A 21923-nucleotide genomic window follows, 5' to 3' on the forward strand; every position below is an offset into this window, starting at 1 on the left:
AACATATTCATCTGTTTTCTGCCCAGAAAGGTTATAAAACATCAAACCTTACCCGAACTTACATATTCAGCCAATTAAAGGCAAAATGCAACACTTTTTGACTTAAACCACTTGTCAAAATATATTTTTCATTAAAGATCATAGTTTAAGAGCAAATGGTGCATTTAGAGATTAAATTTCAGTTATATTTCTCTTCAAAACATCTTCTTCCATTTTCTGAAAAGATCTCAAGATTGGGATCATATTGACTAAGTAGCTTTCTCAATACTTCATTCTCAGCATTATTATGACGACATAGATAGGTTAACAGCAGGTATAAACTTAGCATGAATTTCATTTCTTTGGTGATATGATTAAGGTTCAATTTAAGCATAATGCATTAATGGTCAACAATGTGCTATGATGCCTCATATCTCTTCTCAAAGCTTATTTGGCTTTCCCCAGATCACCCCAATTTGACTCCAACCTCCTGTATTTGGTCAAAAATTGTTTTTGTATGACAGAACTTATTGGATCTTTTTGTATTTTTTTATATTTTGAGATTCAAACATATATAGAGGTTGAACGTTGGACTTACTGTTAATAACATGCCTTTCATTCAAGATGAGACTGATTTTGTCAACATCTTTGTAGTTCTTAGTTGTAACCCTCTTGTTTGATAAAATATTTAAAACACTTATCAACTTTTGGTTGATTTATTCATACTTCCCCTTGTTTTTGATATTTTCTCAAATTTTCTTAAACTTTGTTCTTTGTCATATTTAAAGATGCTTTATTTTTGGTTGACCAAATAACAACAGGCTCGTGTATGACTGGGTAATCACTTTTCTGCCTATCATTCGAAGAGATTTATCTTGAGACATGCAAAGACAACTATGTATCTCCATATAAAGATTAGCATATTCATTATGTTTACATCACCTTAGATTTTACATCATCATGGGAAAGCAACCATACATGTTAATGACTATACTATGGTCCTTTTAGCATATTAAATCCATATGATTGGCTAAGCAGTCAATGTACTATCATTTCCCATATAAAAACAGTTTAATATTCAATCACCCCAATATCTCTTTATTGTCAGGTTAATGACTATCCTGTTTGACCAATAGTGGTCAACAGGACCAAACATACATGTGATTATATGTCCTTTCAAAGTCAGAGCTATTGACATAGTTTTAAGTGAATGAATAAGAAACAAGTCATAATTGCCCCAAATGCATTCAGTTTTCAGGTCAATGGCTATCCTTTGAATCTGTAGAGATTTAAGGACCAAACATACATAAGTGCATGTCCTTCCAACTGGGCAAATGACATAATTTTCAGCAAAACAACTTCTTGAGACTTCCCTTTAAAAATCCTTCTTTTAAGCTTCTTTTAAAGCATGAATTGAATAATCTTATCATATCTCTTCACCATTAACAACATGCTCATGTTTTGATCAAAATATAGTATTTATGTAAAATTCATTGGAAAATCTTCATTTCATCATTTAATTTTGACATAAAACACATTTTGACACAAACAGTTGTAACATATTCAAATCTTAATCAAACATGAAATCATCAAGACAAGTAGACAGTACTAACAATCAAATTCCAACTTATCTTAATAACATCAGAAGATCAGATAAAACACACATTCAAGCAATTAAGCAATGATATCAGATAAGCTTACATCAACAAGTAATTCATAACAAGAACACTTATCCTGACATCACAAATGCACATTAACTGATAAACGTGCAAACATATAAATCCATTCAATCATGTCAAATTTTTCACACATAATCAGTCAAACACATAACAGTTAACATATTTAGTAGCATACTCAAGTAACATAATTAAGCAACATAATCAAGCATATTCACTAAACATTCAATATGTGTAATCTCTAACAACATAATCAGTTAACACAGAGAGACACTCAGCTAGGCACACATCCTTAATCAGATTTCATTAGAGTTGATCATTCCCAGGGCTTTCAGAAGAAAGTTAAGCCCGGTTCTATCAAGTGGTTTGGTGAATAGGTCAGCCAAATTGTCACTTGTATCAACTCTTTGCATTTCAATCAAACTTTTGTCACTGCAATCTCTGAGAAGTGATGTCTGATTTCAATGTGCTTAGTTTTAGAATGTTGAACTGGATTCTTAACAGTAAAATATGCAGCAGTATTGTCAATAAGAATAGGGGTGTTCAGAAAATTCAAACCATAGTCCAGCAACTGATTTTGAATCCATAGAACTTGTGCACAGCAGGCAGATGCAGCATCATATTCAGCTTCAGCAGTAGAGATTGAGACTATAGTCTGCTTTTTGCATTGCCATGACACTAGCCTTTCACCCAAAAATTGACATCCTCCTAAGGTAGACTTTCTGCTCATGTTGCAGCCATCAGTGTAGGCAATTAGATCAAAAGATTGGTTCTTTGGATACCAAATCCCTAAGTCTGTTCTTCTTTTCAAATATCTGAATATTCTTTTAACAGCATTCATGTGAGAGACTTTTGGACTTGATTGGAATCTTGCACACACACATACAGCAAACATGATATCTGGTCTTGTTGCAGTCAGATACATCAGAGATCCAATTTTGGCTCTATATTCATGTTCATCTACAGGCTCCCCCTTTTCATTTGCAATAATCTTTTCTTTGGTGTCCATTGGAGTTGAAGCAGTCTTGTACTCATGACAGTTGAACTTGTTCAAGATGTCCTGCACATATTTGTTTTGGTGAATGAAGATCCCTTCAGCTTTCTGTTGAACTTGCAATCCAAGAAAGAAGTTCATTTCTCCCATAGAACTCATGCTGTATTTGGACTTCATTACCCTTTCAAACTCCATGCACATTTGTTCATTTGTAGATCCAAAGATGATGTCATCCACATATACTTGTAACAGAAGCAAGTCTGATCCCATTCTTTTGTAGAAGAGTGTCTTGTCAATGGCTCCTCTTTTGAAACCATTTTCAAGAAGATGATTTGACAGCTCATCATACCATGCTCTAGGGGCCTGATGCAATCCATAAAGGGCTTTTTTTAGCTTATACACCCTGTTTGGATACATTGGATCCTCAAAACCTGGAGGTTGAGCTACATACACCTCTTCATCAATCTTTCCATTAAGAAATGCAGACTTAACATCAAGCTGGAACGCTCTAATGTTCTTTGAGGCAGCATATGCAAGAAAAATCCTGATAGCTTCAAGTCTTGCAACAGGAGCAAAGACTTCCTCAAAGTCTATTCCTTCTTCTTGAAGACATCCTAGTGCTACAAGTCTAGCTTTGTTCTTAATCACCAAACCCCTTTCATCCCTTTTGTTTCTAAAAACCCATTTGGTTCCTATTGCATATCTGTCTATTGGCCTATCAACAAGATCCCACACATGTAGGTCTCTGAACTATGCCAGTTCCTCTTGCATTGCTTCTACCCAACTATTGACTTTTAGTGCTTGAGCAATGTTCTTTGGCTCTATTTGGGATAGAAAGCAGGAGTAAAGACAGATGTTTGCAATTTCAGAATGACTTCTTGTAAGTCTTTCATACAAATCACCAATGATTTTTTCATAAGGATGATTCTTTTCCACATAAGGAGTTTGTATAATCATATTTGTAGACAAATTTGTGTCAAGATTTGTTTCATTGAGCTCTGGTTTTTCAATGATCAAATCGGCTTCTGCATCATGAAATTCTGGTGCTTCATCATTATGTTGTTCTGAAGTAGATGCACCATTGTTTTCTAAGTTCAATCTTTGAAATAGATCTTGAAATATTGTTGTAGATGCAGCTTCTTCTCCACTTGCTTGGTTGCTTGTGTCACCCTCATTCTGAACTTGATCATTTTGTGCATCTTGATTGTCTTGATTGTTCTCAGTATGATCATGTTCAACATTGTGATTGTTTTCTTGATCAGGTTCACCAATATTACATGAGGAATTCTTCACAAAAGTATACTCATTTTCTTTTCTAGCAACCTTTTTCCATAATTCTTCCAAGTCCAATGATTTCTTCTTTTTCTCTTCAATTTCACTGGTCTTGTAGAAAGATTCATCAAAATATTCAGGATAAATCTTGAAAGACCTTAATAACTTTTCATGATCAAACAGCCATGATTCACCATCAACTGTATTGAATTGATTCTCATTAAAGATAATATCAGATGATTCTATAACACTCAAGTGGTCTTTCACATAAACTCTGTAAGCCTTTGAGTGTGTAGAATATCCAACAAAGAAACAATCCAGGAACTTTGTTTGAAACTTGTTCAAATAGTCTCTTGTGTTCAGTAGAAAACATTTGCATCCAAAGGGCTTGAAAAACTTAATGTAAGGCTTTCTGTTGTGAAATATTTCATATGGAATTTTGTTATGCCTTTTGTTGACAAGTACCCTGTTCTGAACATAGCAGACTGTATTTATGGCTTCGGCCCAAAAAGTGACAGGTAAATTTGCATCAGCTAACATGGTTCTTGCAGCTTCAATCAAGGTTCTATTTCTTCTTTCTGCTACACCATTTTGTTCAGGAGTTCTAGGAGCTGAGAATTGTTGTAGTATACCCTTTTCTGCACAGAATTCTTGCATAACTCCATTCTTGAACTCAGTTCCATTGTCACTTCTCATCATCTTGACTTTCTTATTCAACTTGTTCTCAATCATTGTTACACAGCCTTTAATCAACTCTGCAGTATCATCCTTGGTACTTAGGAAATAAACCCAAGTGTATCTTGAATAGTCATCAATGATCACAAGACAATATTTTTTCTTCCCTATACTTGGTACGCTTACAGGACCAAAAAGATCCATGTGAAGTAATTCAAGAACTTGATCAATTGAGTTGATGAGCTTTGGCTTATGAGTAGATTTGTGTTGTTTTCCTTTTTGGCATGAACTACAGTGATCTTCCCATTTGAATTCTCTTGTGGGTAAGCCTATGACATGCTCACCTTTAACAAGTCTGTTCATGTTCTTCAAGTTCACATGACACAGTTTTTTAAGCCACAATTTTGACTCATTTTCAGTGGCTTTGGAAACAAAACATGCACCTCCTCTTGAAATTGCTTCTTTCATATTCAATTCATACAAGTTACCATTTCTTGGTGCCTTAATCATAATCATTTCAGGTGGAATCACAAACTCAGGTTTTAGATGAAACAGTGTGAATCATCAAAACTGACTTTGTATCCCTTATCACACATTTGTGATATACTCAGCAGATTGTACTGAAGACCTTCAACATGAAATACATTATCAAATGAGACTTTCCCATTTGTTAAGATTCCTTTTCCAACAATTTTTCCACCATTCTCATCACTCCCAAAAGCTACTGGACCTTCATACTTTTCTTCATAATTGACAAGAGATCTCTTGTCACATGTCATGTGCCTAGAACATCCACTATCCATGTACCATATGTCATTCAGAGGAGTGGACTGTTCCTGCACATACAAAGAAAGTTTGATTAGTTGAGTGATGAAGTGCAAGCCTTATCAACTTGCAGCTCATCAGATTTAGTTTCAGACACAGCTTGGGAAGTGAGTGTAGTTGGTTCCGGATCTTCATGAGTGATTTCTAGATTGTCTGAATTGTCTGTTTCATAACCACACTCTCTTGGAGTTTTAACTAGTGATGTTGAGTTCTGGTACTCAGCTGAGTCAGTGTCACACTCTTTTATCACATAGTCCTTCTTTTCAGAGTAGTCTCTTACATCAGCAACTATCTCAACCTGAATCTCAGGCTTAGGTTTCCAAAGAAAACCTTGTGGTTCATATCCATACTTTAACAGAAACTTCTCATCGCGAGTGAGTTCTGTTGGTTTCCTTTTAGATACCACATGTCTTTTTGTATTCTCACTGCTTGATGATTTTTGAGAACTATCAGATTTGACAGACTGATTATCCCTTTTTGGGATTGTTCTCAATGGATGAGAGTCCTTCTTAACAGTTTTCACATGCTTCACTGGAGATTAAACCTTGTTAACAGGTTTGATCACATGTTTCTTGACTTTTAGTGGATGCCTTTGGCTCTCTTTTTCCAGAACTTCCTCTGCACAATCCTTTCCCATACCCAAATATTTTTCATACTTCATTTTATAGGCCACAAAGTCTTGTCCATATTTTGTTTCATCTGGGACATGAAAAGTCTTGAATTTAAGTCTTTCATTACATGAGTCTGTATGATGACCATATTCATCACACTTCTTGCACCAAACCTTTCCTTTGAATACTTCATGTTCTTTTGGTTTCTTGAACCTTTCACTTGGTCTGGGTGAATCAACTCCAATTGTCTTTTTAGATTTTAAACAGTCAAAATCAATTGAGAAGGCAACAAATTCAGCTATCCTTATGTCACTTCTTTCCACTTTCCCTTTAACAAAAACAATTTCTCTTATACTTAAGGGTTCTTCCTCTATTCTTTCCCTTCGTCTTGATTTCCTCTTTTCATATTCCTCCATTGTTTCTACTTCTCCAATGTCAAAGTCTTCAACACTTGAGAAAATAGGGTAACATGAATAAAATTTTCAGATGCATCTGTTTCATCTTCTTTCAATTTTTTATTTTGTTTAATTCTTTCCAATAGAGCTTTGCTTGGAGGTCTCACTGCATTATAACTTGGTTTTGATCCTTCACAGATATCAAACGACACATGTCCTCTCTTGGTTATTTCATTTTGTTACTTCATTCTTGATGCGACAGGTGGATACTTTGGAAGTTTGTCAATGAATTCTGGTTTCTTGAATCTTCTTCCTCTTTCAGCAGCTTTAATTTCCTCCTCAGTAATTTGATCACTTAAATCACTCAAGTCATCTTGATTCAAGTCAATTGACTCAAGGTCATCTTCAGAGACTTGAACTCCAGTTGACTTTTCTTCTTTCAGTTCTTTCTTCACAACAAACTTTCCTTCTTCACTCACCTCAACATTCTTATACAAATCCACAAGTTCTTCTTTATCTTGAAAGACATCTTTGAATTGTTGTAGATATGCATTTCTTTTCTCTTTATCAACCTTTGGCATAAAGTTGTTGTTGAATGGTGGTGGTACTGCTTTGTATTTGTCTTCTTTCTTGACTTGATTCAGAATTCCACAGATGTTTCCAGTGGATACCAAGTTCTTCAAGAATTCATTTTCAGTTTGCAGTTTTGTGTTCAGTACCTTTTCTTCTATAATCATTTTCTTCAACCCATCAATCTCAGTTGTAAATCTTTTCTGAGCTCTGTAACTGTTCATGCAGTCATCTTCCAAACTTTTCATCCTTTCTTCACTTATCAGTTCACTAGCTTCATATGCATTGATGATACTTTGTTTCTTAAAACACTCACTTTCCAGCTTGCCTACCATCGTTTTCAAATCATTGATTAGTTCATTTAAATCAATAGTAGGAGTAGAGTGTACCTGAGAAGTTGATCCATTTTCTTTCTCTATTATGGCAATGAATGCTACATTTGCCCTCTTGATATCATCTGCAATGTCTTCTTCATGATTGCTCCAATCAAAGTTACCTTCATGTTGTGTAATCACGGCCACATTTTCTTGATTTCTTGGTTGATTTTGGTTGACTGGAACAGTGTTGTTTGGAACATTTTGAACTGCTTGAAGGGTTTGATTGTTGTTCATTTGAAAACCTTGATTCTGTTGCATATATCTGCCACTTCAAATCCATGTCTTCCAAATCATCAGCATATATCTGCTCAAGATCATCTTGCACTACACTTGTGTGGATTAAATTCTTTGCAACAAATGCATTATATGACTCAGTGAACATTGAAAGCAAAGCCTGTGTATCACTGCTTTGACCATGTCCACCACCAGTGTGAGGAACATTCCCACTTGCCATAGAGGAAGAATCAGTGTCATCAATCAGCTGCACATTGAATATTTGTTGATTTCCTTGATTACTTGTGCTAACACCAACAAATGATTTTGGAGTATCAGAATTGAGTTCAACAGGTTCTTCAATGATAGGAATCTGATGTTGATTCTTGGTAGTCAAATTACCCATAGGTGCAATCAATGCATTTGAAATATTGAAGCAGTGTCTTTCCTCCTTAATCATTTCATTTTCTATCATCTCTATTTCTGCAGCTTGAAGAAAACACACTACATCATCTACTTTTAGCTCATTGAAGTTGTACTTCGTAAGAATGAACTTGCTGGCAGTATACCATTCCTTTGGCATAGAGTTCAGCAGCTTGGTGTTGAGATAAAAATCAGTCATGACATAGTCTGTGGTTCTGAGCTCTTTCACAATTCCCAGAAACCTCTCTAGAATTGATTTCAACCTTTCTCCTTCTTTATACTTGAATCTTTCTAACTGCAGCTTCAATCTCTGCTTATTGATGTTCTTGAGTTCAACATTTCCCTCAAACATTTTAAGTATTGCATCATACATTTCCTTGGCATTGGGATGATGTGCAATCTTGGTGAGTATTTCCCAAGACAGACCTAGCTTTAACATAGCTAAAGCCTTGTCATCAACCTTTCTCATTCTTTCTCTTACAGCAGCAGTTGCAGCTGCATTTGCACCTTCTACAACTTCTCCTTGTGGACCATTCTTGATGGAGTTCCACATATCAACATCATTGTAGCAAACGGCTGCTTCAAACAAAACCTTCCATTTGTCATGTCCCTCGATTTCAGCTGGATCTTACTTATTCATGTCATAACTCACACAGATTGATGTGTTGACAAGGGAGTTAATGATGGGTTGCTATATTTAGAAAGATATCCGTTTGTTAAAGACGGAATCAATAACAAACATACGGTTATTAATAAGTATTCAATGATAGATAACACAAACAAGATTCACTCAAAAGATTTCCATTTATATAATATCAATCATACATAGTGGATAATCGATTTAGGGTTTCTTGAAGGTTTATCCGTACTAAGACAGCCGTCACACACAATATTCTCTCTTAATAAATTCCTTTTTCCGTGTGTTGTGTGTGTGTCTGTTCTTAAGCCTCTCTTCTTCCGTAGGCGGTGTGCCCTAAAACATTCTATTTATAGGCCAGCCAACCTAGGACAGCTGTCATTCCTTCTAGAAACCCCAAACATACATACATATTCAAATTACATAATCAGAAAATATTCGAAGTATAAAACAAGTCTTCCGGGTAGGCTCTGGATAAGTAAACTTCTCCGAGTAGACTATGTGCTCTGCCTGCCTTAGACTTGGTAACATAGAAGTGTGCTCGGGATCAGTTTCCGGGTAGACTTTACTTGAAGAGTATTTTACCAAGTAAAATACTCACCGGGTAGACTTCAGTCTTCTTGACTTTGCCATTCTTTGCCCGGCAAACCCTTACGAGCAACCTTGTTCTTCGATGGTCCATTCAACTCCTTGCTATACAATAACTTATTAGCAAAGTGTACTCGACAGTACTGTTCCTTGCTTGAGTTGAACCTTGCCCGATGTTACTTAGAGATATTCCATTTATACATCAAGCTTGCTCGGACCATAATTATTAAAGAATACCTTTCCCGATCTTCCAATTACATGGCCTCATTGACTTGGTTAGCCAAAAGCTTACTCGGAAGAGAACCTTACTTGACTATGAAGAACAGACTTGCTTGATAAAGCGAACCTTGCTCGGATTTACATAAACTAGTGAACTTTGCCTGGCAATGCACTAATTTGCAAACCTTGCTCGGATATCCACTAAAGAAGACTACTTGAAGTAAACCTTGCCCGATAGACAAAATATCGTACCCGGCTAAGTAAAAGCTTGCTCGGAAGTCTAAGGTGTACCCGGATCCATACTTAGCGAATTCTGAGGAGGTTGAGAAGATTCCAATCTTCCATGTATTTCATTTTGGTCAAATCTTTAACTCAACAATCTCCCCCTTAGGTCAGTTTCTTGACCCAACAAAGTTCATGAAACAGGTGTAGGGGTTCCTGTCGGGCCTTCGAGGAATTGACTCACATCGTACGAACCAATAGAAACAAGAGATAATCACAGTTCTAACACAAGCACGGATGGAACCAATGAAGAAACACAGATCTACTCCCCTTAACGGGTTCTAGATCCAATGAGTCCACAGGATAGGATACACAACAACTAACAACGATATGAGCACAATCTCCCAAAGTCTAGTAACAGAAACTTACAAAACAGACACCGTGAGCTCGTTACAGGGAGGCCAAGATGGGGGGGGGGGTCTTCGCGTAACCACCCTCTGGCGTGAGAATAAGTACAGTTCTGATAGAGGAAAATTACTTAATTATTTAGAGTAGATAGTGGGGAGTGATTGAATACCTCATGAAGATTGTGAAGATATTTAAAGCCGAAGAGTGAGGGAATGTGATTGGGCCAGCTGTCCCGTACTAGAAGATTTCCCGTAACCGCATGGACACGTGCCCTCATATAACAGGCTGAGCTATACGTCGCATGTGCATGGTTATAACAACCTGGACACGTGTCTTATTATGATAGGATGATATATAACCCTAGCCATGTGTATGGTTATAACAACCTGGTCAGCTGTCCTTCATTCTTTGGTTGATGGGTCACGTATTCTTCAAGAAAGGATCTTGTTAATTCTTCTAGAAGGTAATTAGTTAATTACAGCTGTCCTATGACATTGCCTTCCGGTCATCTTGACGGGCGTGAATTTTTCCCTGCGGATGACTTCTGAGGGTGTCTGGATGTTTCCGCGAATAGTTCCTAGGACGAATTGTTATTCTTCCTTATTTGAGTCACGCGGGTGATCCATATGTCCCGCGGGTGGTAAATGAGGAGTTCCCCTCTGACCCGCGGGTGGTACTTAAGGGTATTTGGGTATTTTTGGTACCCTACCTCTATTCTTCCAAATTTTCTTGCTTTCGTGGATCGATAACTAGTGTTACTGTAATTGATCGATGTTGCTGATTTGATTCGAACCCGTTGCCTTCTTAATCGCTACTTTCTGGTTCCGATTTGATGTGCTTCTCTTTCTTACCAACATGTGCTCTAATACTAATGTTGGTAAATTAAGAACAATCACACACACAATATGATGAACAAGAGATGAAGAACAAAGACAAATTGAATCTTCTTGATATTTGAATAGATGGTTTTTTACAACAAGTGTTGATGGGTTTATATACCCAACCAACCGACACAACATTTCATGCTCTAACACTAATGAGTGTGAAACAATTTCTAATTTTCAAATGTACATACTCAGGGATGGATCATCTTATGGGCCAAGGCGGGCCTCGGCCCATCTTGCTTTTTCGAGTAGTAGGGTAAATTTTTCTCAAAAAATAATGAAAACAATATATGCATTGAGTCTGGCCCATCCATATTATTTGGGTCCAGCCTATCCATATTATTTGTGTCCAGCCCACACTTGAATCATTCTAAAAATAAATTTCTTAAAGCCGAATAACGGGAAACCGTATATCTAATAAACATTAATAAAGCCACATAAGCCCAATTTTTTTTAAACAAAAAAGCCCAAGCCCAAATGGTTTTTATAAAAAAAAAACTAACAAGTCCACACTCTTAACCCTTATCGAACAACCAAAAAAGAAAAGTTTTTGTCCGGGCGCTAAGGTATGAAAATTGAAATCGAACAGAAGAAAAAGCAGGCCGTTCGAAGAAGACTTAGACCACTAGAGCAGGGTCGAGTAAAGAGTGCTCACGAATCACAATACGAACATTAGGCAAGCAACATGTTCATCGTTTTTCCCCCCGATTTGGTATGTTAGGTTTTGGAATTATTGGAAGAATTGGTAATTGAATTTGGTCCCCTCACATGATTTAGGAATATGCGTGTTTTGATTATATGAATTCTCTATTTGAATGTGAATTCGAGGTATTCATATTTCCCCTCGTATCTTGTCATTTTCTGGTACTCGTCTTACCCCTCGCATCTTGTTTTTGTTTGTTTAAAAGTTTAGATTTTATGTGTAAAACGGTAAGTTGAATTGAATGTTTGAATTGATGTTTTTAGTTGAATGATTAAATATAGATTTTTAATTGTTTGACCAGACCGAATCCGATTGCTGACCCGAAACCTAGAAGTAGGAAATATTTTTTTGCTTCTCGTGACTTTCGGCCTATCCATAATAAACGTTGAAGATCCGCCACTATACATACTAGTCCCTTCTACCTTAATAAATACATAAAAAATATCCTAAACATACTTTCTACTAATGACACTTTGACCTTTATATTTAGTTTAACTTTCAATTAAGGGGTCGACCCAATGCTCTCTCTATTTACGAACTCCTCTTATATTTGTAAAATCTTTGTATTTTGTAGGTTGGGAGGATAAATATGGATGAACAACTCGACAACTTTGCAAACATAAGGCACGATATAATCTCGCAAATAAGCGAATCTGCAACACATGATTTGTTCAGTGGAGCTCTATTCTCAATAACTACGGGTTCAAATGATTTTCTAAATAATTACCTCACACCAGTTCTTTCAAAACTTGAACATAAACTAGTGTCTCCAGAAGAATTTGTGGGACATTGTTTGATTCCAAGATACAAAGGTCAGCTTAAGGTAATACCCATAACAATTGGTCATGTTTTTGTATTATATATATTAATACGCGTGTATGAACCATGATATAAAACTTGCATTCTTTGGATTAATCGGTTGATTTATAAACAAAGACTGTATGATATGGGTGCTAGAAAGATTGTGGTAGCAAATGTTGGGCCTATTGGATGCATTCCTAATGTCAGGGACACAAATAATCAGTTGAAAGGCTTGCTACAAGACCTAAACAACTCACTCGAAGGATCAACATTTGTATATGCAGATGTGAATCGTATTTTTGAAGACATTCTTGACAAATTCAAATCATACGATCAGTTAGCAGTAACACTACTTTATTAAGGTCACATATACGAATTACACGTCAGATAAGTAGTCAACATGGACAAATTTTGGGAAATATGTAGATGGGATGACGTAAAATACTTTTTGTTTATATTTCACATGTTTGAAAATATAAGATAAATTGAATCAGCTCATTCATAACTAAATGTATTAAAACTTGTCAAGGCTTTGTACATATATATTTTACACTTGATAGAAGTTGACTGTTAGAATTGCGGTTTTAGTCATATCTACTTAGTGCAACAGGTTTTGCCAATGCGGATTCAGCATGCTTTCGTTTGGCAGGTAAACATGGTGGTATAGTACCATGCAGACCACCATCTAAAGTTTGCGCCGATAGATCAAAGTACGTCTATTGGGATCCATATCACCCGTCAGACAACGTCAATAATTTGATAGCTAAACGGCTTATGGGTGGAGATACAAAAGAGATATCCCCAATGAACTTAAGAACCCTTTTTAAGCTTTGAAGAAAAGGATGGTTTTCAAGTGTGGAGTACAATTAGTTATGCATCAATGTTACAACAAAACTAATATACCATATTCATTTCCTAATTGCGAGAATCTTTGCTTTGATTAAATGTACCACTACTTTATCTACTTGTAGTAATACCACAATATTGGTATAGGGTTCTGTATTGTCTATCAACTTTGTCGAATATAAGAGTAGCTTTTGCACCAGCTTGTATGCAAATAGTTAAACCTTAAATTTGATATATTTTAGTTTTTTTTTTTTTTTTTTTTTTTTTGCCAAACATACATCTGCAGGTCCCAACATAATCACACCCTCTATGGATTATTAAACCACCCCTTCAATGCCGTTGTTACTAACCCAATATTTAAAGGACTGAAACTGTTTCAGACCAAAATAAAGATCAACACAAGTAAGAATCAGTGGACGATGATCTGAATATTTTTTAGTGAGGGCCGTTAGAGTCGTCGCCGGCCACTTATTCATGAATTCGTGACCCACTAGCACCCTATCAATTTTACTACACTTATTTCCGACATCCGACTGATATGTATATTTACAAATCTACTACCCCCATTATGTGTTGTGAAAAATCCGCCCTCATAATAAATTCATTAAAATCGTTCACGCTTGGCACGCAAAACGTAGAATTCTTTCGTTCACATGGGTTTTTCATATAGTTACAATCACCTAAGAGAATTCATAGGCCCACCCACTCACTTTCCAACTGATTAAGTTCCTCCCATAAGGCTTTTTTAAGATATTTTCTTCTGGAGCATATGCATTAACTATAAACACATCACCTGAGACGCCTTTAATGTCCCCTCATTTGAGAATGCAGTTTCTCTTGCAAATAACATCTTTCATGGTAAAAATATTTGGATCCATACGCATATTAAACCACCCGATCTACCATGGGCATTTTGTATTTGACATCATACCTAGAGTTATCCTACAACTTATCCACTTTTATTTTTCTAGACTCACCATATGTGTTTCTAGTATCGCAATGAAACCGATTTTATTTACCATTTTTATGCCCCTAACCTTCTTCCATTTATTAGCATCCCCAATCCCTCTAATATATAAGACAAGAAAATCACCGGTCTACATTTGTCACCTGATCACCAACAATTAACCATATCTCTTACCTCTTTGTCAAGATCCGATGTAGACCGTTCGTTCGTTGGCTCTGATTGCACTTCAGATCCATCTTCACTATCGAAAATCAACCTGGTCTTTATACTTGCAGATTTACCCTGATTGGAGCACCAAAACAAATCCCTTAATTTTAAGGAATGCGCGGGTGTTTGCTTCTCCAAGCGTGGCTTTTAGATGATGTGGATGGATTTTAATTAATGTGTGGCACCCTTTATCCTTAGATATATTTTTCATTAATTCTTGCAACCCAAAAGGATCACTCCCAGATCCAGATTATTGATATTACGGGATGTTTGAGATTGCTTATTCTCACCAAATTATAACTTATTAACTTTTAAAGAAAGAATAAGGTGTTTGGGATTGCTTTTGATGTGAGAGGGAAACGTTAATAAGTTACACTTTTGTAACTTACTAACTCATTAAAAAGTTATAAGGAGTTTTCATATGAAATCCCGAACACCCCCTTAGCTTCATGGGCTAGAAATACACATATTATTAAGTCCCAAATTGTTGTTAGTTGAACCAGACTCACATGAAATTAAATAAATTATTAAGGCCTAAATTACTATTATTTGAACCAGGCCAAAAACGTCTAACATAGGAGGTGGTGAGGTAGGATGATCATCATTCTCTGACCCAACATGTGACTCCTCATCATATTCCTTATTTGCATAAACGTCTAGAGATTTCTTCAACTCTCTAATCACATTAATGTTCCTTGGACACCCTGACACAATATTGGACACCCTGACACAATAACTTTTGATGATCGGAATCAAATCCAATAGACTTTGCACACATCTTCTAAGTCTTTTCAATGAACCAATCATCGTCTTCCAAGACAATGATACCATATGATTTATCCAACCACCTGATAGTTTTCTTAGTATCAATCTTCCCCACATGTGAAGTATAAATACACACCTTGTACCATGGAACATCTCTATCCCTCCGGGGTGTTCTAGACACACCCACTACCATACCAAAATTATTGACAATTTTGTTAAAATTAGAAACATCCCAATGGTGAACCGATAAACCCTAAATCTTCAAGCACGCCAATATGTCATTAGTGACCCCTTGCCCATCCCACACTTCCAATGCCAAGAACCACTCCTTCCATTTAAACGAAGGATATCAATGAAGTCCTTGGCTGAAATCGAGTAACCAAAGGACAACAATACCGTCATACCCCCCACAGATCTGTCATATATAGACTTGAAACTTTAACATTATAACAATATCCCTTGTTGTACTCAGTAGTAAATCTTTTCCCATCTTGAAAGGCAATGCAAACATTCGGTGGTAGCTCTATTACCATTGTTGATAACTCAACCTCTGACTTTTTGAATGCAGCTCCTTTTTTCTTCTTGTTCTCTTCAACCTCCTTGTATGACCTATCGGCGCTCCTCCATTGCGTTGTATTGCCTTCCTTCTAGTTAGAGCATTTAGTTTTCCCCAAAACCTTATCGTTCATCTTTCCTCTACCTAACCAAATATTCTCTAGATCTTGGTTTCTTTCGTTAACTCCGTTAGATAACACACATGCTCATCACGTGTCATGTGAGCACATAGACATGAGTCTGTTCGCACACGTTAGTGACCTAACATGAAATAATTCACAAATAATAAAAGGTGAAGTGCGATTAAATATAGTTTGAATATAAACATACATGATGCGTCAACCTTGTTACATATGTTATATGCTACATGTTAGTTGAACTAATGTATTACACGTACATGTTACTTGGTATGCTTAGAAATAGAAAGTATACATGTTACATGTAACATTCTAATTTAAATATATGTTATCATAAGTTAATAAAAGTCAAATTTTATTTATAGAGAATCAATGGTGAATCAATGGCAATTAATGAGAATATTTTGTCTATGTAAATTAGGTAACTTGTGATTGGCAGAATCTCTCCCCCACCCCCCTCTTGGCCAGCCCTATATTCACACACACACAAACACATGTTATTTATTTTTCTTTTCCTCCCAAATAACACACTCAAATACTCTTCTTCTAGTTGGTAAAAATTGGATCAAGTGCTAAAAGGTTGTTGTGATTATTTGGTTATCATCTAGGTAATTAATGTTAAATTATTAATGGTGTTCTTATGGTTTATAACTAGGAATATTGGTTTTGGAAGGTTTAATCTACGGAATCATAACTTAAAATGTGAAAGATTGAGATTTTGAAACATGACAGTCGTTATTGTTGTCTTGATATTTGGTTGAATAAGAAAACCCTAAATGGTTCATAGATTTCTGTATCAGTATGATAAAATATGTGTTTTGATGATGAATGATGATCAATGGCGGATCTACATAACAAATGGGTGGTTCCCCGGAACTACCAGAGTTTTGAAATTATAGTGTATAATATATAGAAAATATTAGATAGAACCACCTTATAAATTAGGAAGGAACCACTCTATGAACAATATGAACGATGGTCTAGTTGGTAATCTGTTAGTTTTGTAAACTTAAGGTCATGGGTTCAACTCTGCATACAAGTGGTTTTTTTGAACTTTTTTTAAATTCGGCCTAATATCAATTATACGCTATAATTGTTCTTGATGTTGTTAATTGTTAAGTTATTTGTTAAATTTTAGTTTTAATTTGTTAGTTTTTAATTTATTGGTTTGTAATTGTTGATAAAGGAACCGATATACATAAAACACAATATAGAATCCGATTACATTCAATAAAAAACAATATTGAATGGTTTGTTAGCTTCGTGGTCATTGTAAAGCCTATTGTATTTATATTATGTGTTTTTTATTTTTTAATGCCGGTGTCTTTTTTATTATTTTATCGTATTTTTATTATGTTATGAATTTTCCTGAACCATCGAACAGACCCGAAATTTTTTATGTACGGCTCTATGAAATTGAAGCATCTAAAAGTAGTGCACCACCTGAAAAAAATTCCTGGATCCGCCACTAATGATGATTAATTGGTGAATTTGTTTCATATGCATGTTAGGAATAAAGTTTGTATGAGAAAATAGTGAAAACAAATTTCTGGCAGATTTGTTTGTATTTATTTTTGGTATTTTAAACTGACATAGACTAGGAAATAGTGAAAACAAATTTCTGGCAGAGTCTAGTTTATGGAAACCTAAAAATAATAATTTCTGGACATGGGATTAGTCATTTTTATGATTTTATAATTTATAAGTTAGGGCTGCTTAGAAAGATTGTATTCCGGTCTTGAATGTTAGTTGCGTATCTTGAGTTAGGAAATTGCAATTGGGTTGATTCCACTTATGTAATATCATGGATTGAGTTAGGAATCTAACCCAATTGGCCTGACATGATTTGGGTTAATATACAATTTTGGCCGAATTTATAATTTTTGCTGCGCACTGAAATAGCTACATGTACGTTGTTGTCTTTTATGAATTTTTCTGATTTTTTTAAAGTTGGAAAAATATATCCATAATATTTTGGTAAACCTAAGACTTATAGTATATTGTGATAAAATTTTCATAATTTAATTTGCTGATTTGTTATGGCATAAAAATAGGTTTTGTTGATTCAAAATCTGTCTTGCAAATTTAATATCAATAAGTATGATTTATAATGAGTGTTATGATCAGTCATGCACTATTTGTGTAACGATTCCGGCAAAATCAGGTATACCCTAACCGGTATATACTATTTATGTGATTTTAATAATGAATATGTGAACTATAATGCGTTTATACGAGTATGTATGATTCATAGTACGGATTATACTCGATTATACAGTTAATCGTATAGGAAATACGATTAAACGATTAACGGTTATTGAAGTCCGAACGAATCGAGGATACATTATAGACGAGATATATAATTGTTGGTGCATAGATGTCAGTAGTTCATATGTCTAAAGTCTGTAATCGAGTCTGTAATATTGTTTATGTAATTGTTTGTGTAACAGCGAAGTTGTTGACAAGTTCGCTTAGGCGAACTTGTTAACCAAGCGAAGTTGTTGACAAGTTCGCCTAGGCGAACTTGTTGAACGAGCGAAGTTATAGACAACTTCGCCTGAGGCGAAGTTGTCGTGTATTTAAATAGTTTACGGGTTAACTGTTTAAGGTTAATCAATCGGTTGGTCAGTTAGCGTTTTGGTTGATCGAGTTCAGTTTACGTGAGTCTATTGACGTGAGCCTGTAAGTAACACGATTCGAGTTATCAATATAACGTGAGTTTTGTTCGTATCGTGTGTACGTGTGTTTGTGTGATTATATTCTACGTCCGTAACGATCTACACAGGGATTCCGCACCTGTGTATATCGGGATATCTCGTGTGATCCGTCCGGGGAACCTACAATTGGTATCAGAGATTTTGCTCGATTGTGTGGTTCGGGATATTCACGCGGGTGTAGAATTCGTTCCATTTCGGGTATTACCGGGACGAGTTTGTGGTGTTTTTGCTCATTCTAGCCTCCTAACAGTGTGTTCAAGCCTTCAAACCGTCAAAATCGTCGTTAAAATCCGTTTTTCAGATCTGCAGAAAGTTTCAGTTCGTCAGGCGAAGTTGCTGTTCATCAGGCGAAGTTGCCGTCAGGATTCGTAGGGTTTCAGCGAAGATATAAGGAGAAGCGAAGTTATTCACAACTTCGCCTACCTCCTCAACTTCGCCTAACTCAGCGAAGTTCTTCTCAAGTTCGCCTAGTTCAGCGAAGTTCTCTTCAAGTTCGCTTACTCTCTAAGTTCGCTTATCCTAAGCGAAGTTATTCTCAACTTCGCCCAGACACGCGAATTTAAATAGAATCCAGCGAAGTTATTACTTAAGCGAAGTTATCCTTAACTTCGCCTACAGTACTGTTTCGAAGAAATTTTTTAACTTCGCCCTTTTCAGAATTTTTCGGGTTTCTTAGTCTTCAAGAAGGATATCGTCGATCAATATTTCGGAGCTTGTCAAGATGGAAGTTGAAGCGGGGTCAGCTACAAAGGCCCCAAGGTTGCTGAAGGGAACCGATTTTGTCGCGTGGAAGGATCGGTTCATACAGTATGTTAAGTACCAGGATGCGAAAATGTGGGTATGCATCCAAGATGGATATATTCCACCGATCATGGAGTATGAGGGTCGAGACCAAATCAAGAAATACAGTAAAATGGAAGAAGAGGAGAAGAAGATGTACGAAGCCGAAAGCAAGGCTCATGCTGCAATCACAATGGCTCTTCCACAGGAGATCCTCCATACTTTCAGAAAGTATACATCAGCTAGAGAGCTTTGGGAAGCTCTTGAGAGCAGATTCGAAGGAAATGTAGGCATTCGGGCCTCAAAGATAAAGCTGCTTAAAACTCAATTTTCAGTCTTTAAGTACTTAAAGAACGAATCTCTTGATGATATTATCACTCGATATTATCATCTCATGACTGAACTGAGTAACTACTCCATTTCCTACCGAGAAGAAGAGATTGTAGAAAAACTTCTCGATGCTCTCCCACCAAAATGGGAGATGTATACTGTACTGATGAGAGAAGACAAAGACTTCTCTACTTATGATCTTGAAACCGCGGTCAACAAGCTCAGAACTTTTGAGCTTAATATGGTAAGAAAGGAAACATCTATGGATCAGGTTCAAGATCCGAGCATGTACGGTGCGAAAGTGAACTCCAATACAAGTTCAAAGACTGACTCTGCCGCCTACTACTCGAAAGGTGAGTCGGGTGCCAATTCTTCACAGGAGGGGCATGTGTCAGTAAACTCAAATGGGGATGTTTGCTTTGTTGCGGGTGGATCAAGTGGTACTCAACAGACAGCAAGCCAGAGTAGTGGATCTTCAAGTTCCTCAAGCAATAATTACTCAAAAATGCCGATGAGCGTCAAATCTGCTGAAGAGCAGTTTGGCCTCTATGCTTCGTTTATTGCTTCTTATGAAAACTACATTCAAGGAAAAGTGGTTGATCCAGCGATGCTAGATGAAGACTATGACCAGATCGATGCTGATGATCTGGAGGAGATGGATTTACAATGGCAGATGGCCATGATAGTGAGGAGAGTGAAGAAGTTCATGAGAAAGACGGGGAGAAAGTTCGTTGGTGGCAGGCCAGGGTTCGACAAGTCTAAGGTGAGGTGCTATAACTGTCAACAAAACGGGCACTTTGCCAAAGATTGCAGAAACGAGAGAGTTGAGCGTGGTCAGGGCCGGTCTACACAGCACACTGGGAATAATAAGGAAATCAATGCCATGCTGTCTAGAGAAGCAGGTGAATACAACTGGAACCTGCATTTGAATGAAACTGGTGAACAGGCAAATATGGCTAAGGTTGAGAGTGAAGAACGTGAGAAGACTACCGGAGAAGAGAAAGCTACTGGTAAGGAAAAAGCTTTCATGGCAGATAACAATGATCAAGTCTCCGAGGTAAGTTCTAAATCTATTTGTACTAAATGTGAGAATTTGTCTGAGCAACTTGCTACCATAACTGATCAGTATGTTCGTTTAGATGCTGAATTTAAAACTCTTAAAGAAGATCATCACTTCACAAAAGCAAGAGAAAACAGTTACAAAGTTAAAATTAAAGCTTGTGAAAAAGATGTTAAAAGCTTAAAAACTAAACTTGCAGAAAAAATTGAAGTAATTGATCTAAGTTATGAGGTTTTAGAAGAAAAAACTAAACTGATTGCTGAACGAGAAAAGCAGATTGCTGACCACCAGGTGAAAGTGGTGGAACTGAACCGAAAACTAGAACAGTTCAGAAATTCCTCAGCTATTCTTGATCACCTTGTTAGTGATCAAGGTACCTCTACAAAGAGAGGAGGAATTGGTTATCACGAGGTTCCACCACCGTATAACCACAATTACACTTTTAACCCTAGTGTACAGAAATCTGCTGATTTTGAAGTTCCTCAGACAGTTCCTATCAAGGTTACAAGTAAAGAACCGAGTGTTAGTAGTGGCGAAACGAGTTCGCCTGTTTCAAGTGTGAAAATTTCTGTTGCGAGTCCAGTCTCATCGGATTCGGATAAGTTGTCTGAATCAGGTAAGACAAAAGAGAAGGTAGTGTTACCCACTGGTGGAGAAAAAGATAAAACTTCTAAAAAGAGTACTCCACTCAACCCGTACGTCCCACCTTATGTGAGACGAACGGCCGGTAACACTGCCTCTACATCCAAAACAACATTTGAAAAGAAAATGGAATATAGGTGTTGTTTTAGGTGTAATAAGTTAGGACATCTTGTTGCAGATTGTCCTCTGACGCCTAAATTCAGAGGCGTGAGGCCTATTAAAACTGAGCAGAAGATTAATGGAAATTTTAATAATGCTAAAACTGAAAACCATTCAAAGTTTCGAAATGTAACTAATTCAGGTTTTCACAGAAATAGACCTCAGTATTACAATGCTAATAACCAAACTGCTAGATATAATACTTTCAATACACATAGGTTTGGAAGGCCTCACACTCAATTTCCAAGGAGATTTCCTAATAGGACTGACAGGAATTATCCAAATG

The 21923-nt window shown here is 36.5% G+C and overlaps 1 pseudogene; it reads left to right on the top strand.

Annotated features, from left to right (window-relative positions):
• LOC143600660 (GDSL esterase/lipase At4g16230-like) overlaps nucleotides 1-13306 on the top strand; it is a 35490-nt pseudogene extending 22184 nt beyond the window's left edge.
• The last annotated feature ends 8617 nt before the right edge of the window (nucleotides 13307-21923 follow it).

Source organism: Bidens hawaiensis, unplaced genomic scaffold, assembly GCF_021521415.1.
Source record: "Bidens hawaiensis isolate Kalapana, Puna unplaced genomic scaffold, B.hawaiensis_p1.1 tig00054728_1, whole genome shotgun sequence".
Classification (NCBI taxonomy): Eukaryota; Viridiplantae; Streptophyta; class Magnoliopsida; order Asterales; family Asteraceae; genus Bidens; species Bidens hawaiensis.